Consider the following 1,032-nt stretch of genomic DNA (forward strand, 5'->3'; position numbering starts at 1 on the left):
ATGTATGCTATACGAAGTTATCGTACGTTTGAATGGTGGAAACGCCGCGAACGCAAGGATACGACGTTTCCGAGCTTCAAACGGCGAGAATCGACGTTTGAGCGGTGGGAACGTCGCGGGCGCTCGGATCCGGCGGTTCCGCGCTTCGCACGTCGAGATTCGACGTTTGAATGGTGGAAACGCCGCGAACGCAAGGATACGACGTTTCCGAGCTTCAAACGGCGAGAATCGACGTTTGAGCGGTGGGAACGTCGCGGGCGCTCGGATCCGGCGGTTCCGCGCTTCGCACGTCGAGATTCGACGTTTGAATGGTGGAAACGCCGCGAACGCAAGGATACGACGTTTCCGAGCTTCAAACGGCGAGAATCGACGTTTGAGCGGTGGGAACGTCGCGGGCGCTCGGATCCGGCGGTTCCGCGCTTCGCACGTCGAGATTCGACGTTTGAATGGTGGAAACGCCGCGAACGCAAGGATACGACGTTTCCGAGCTTCAAACGGCGAGAATCGACGTTTGAGCGGTGGGAACGTCGCGGGCGCTCGGATCCGGCGGTTCCGCGCTTCGCACGTCGAGATTCGACGTTTGAATGGTGGAAACGCCGCGAACGCAAGGATACGACGTTTCCGAGCTTCAAACGGCGAGAATCGACGTTTGAGCGGTGGGAACGTCGCGGGCGCTCGGATCCGGCGGTTCCACTGAGTCGACAAGGCACACAGGGGATATTTGAATGGTGGAAACTGTGACGTCCTGGTGAACCGAACTCCTGTTCGTTTCCTGCAGAGCGTCGTTTTGTGGGTCCTTCGCTGGCGGTTAAGAGGGTTAAAACCTCAGGATTATTTACTGGACGTCCGAATGATGACGAAGCCTCGGGATTGATCGGAATGGAGTGCAATAACTTGTAGAATTTTAAAGTATTTGCAAGCGACTTTATTGAGATTCAGAGCTCGGATCTGAGCCTCTCTACTTCGAATCCGCTCTCTGATCTACGCAACAACGATCAGAGAAGGTCCTTTTATAAGCATTTTACAATAAGA

The sequence above is a fragment of the Wasmannia auropunctata genome, unplaced genomic scaffold (genome assembly GCF_000956235.1).
Source record: "Wasmannia auropunctata unplaced genomic scaffold, wasmannia.A_1.0 LD336090.1, whole genome shotgun sequence".
Taxonomy (NCBI): domain Eukaryota; kingdom Metazoa; phylum Arthropoda; class Insecta; order Hymenoptera; family Formicidae; genus Wasmannia; species Wasmannia auropunctata.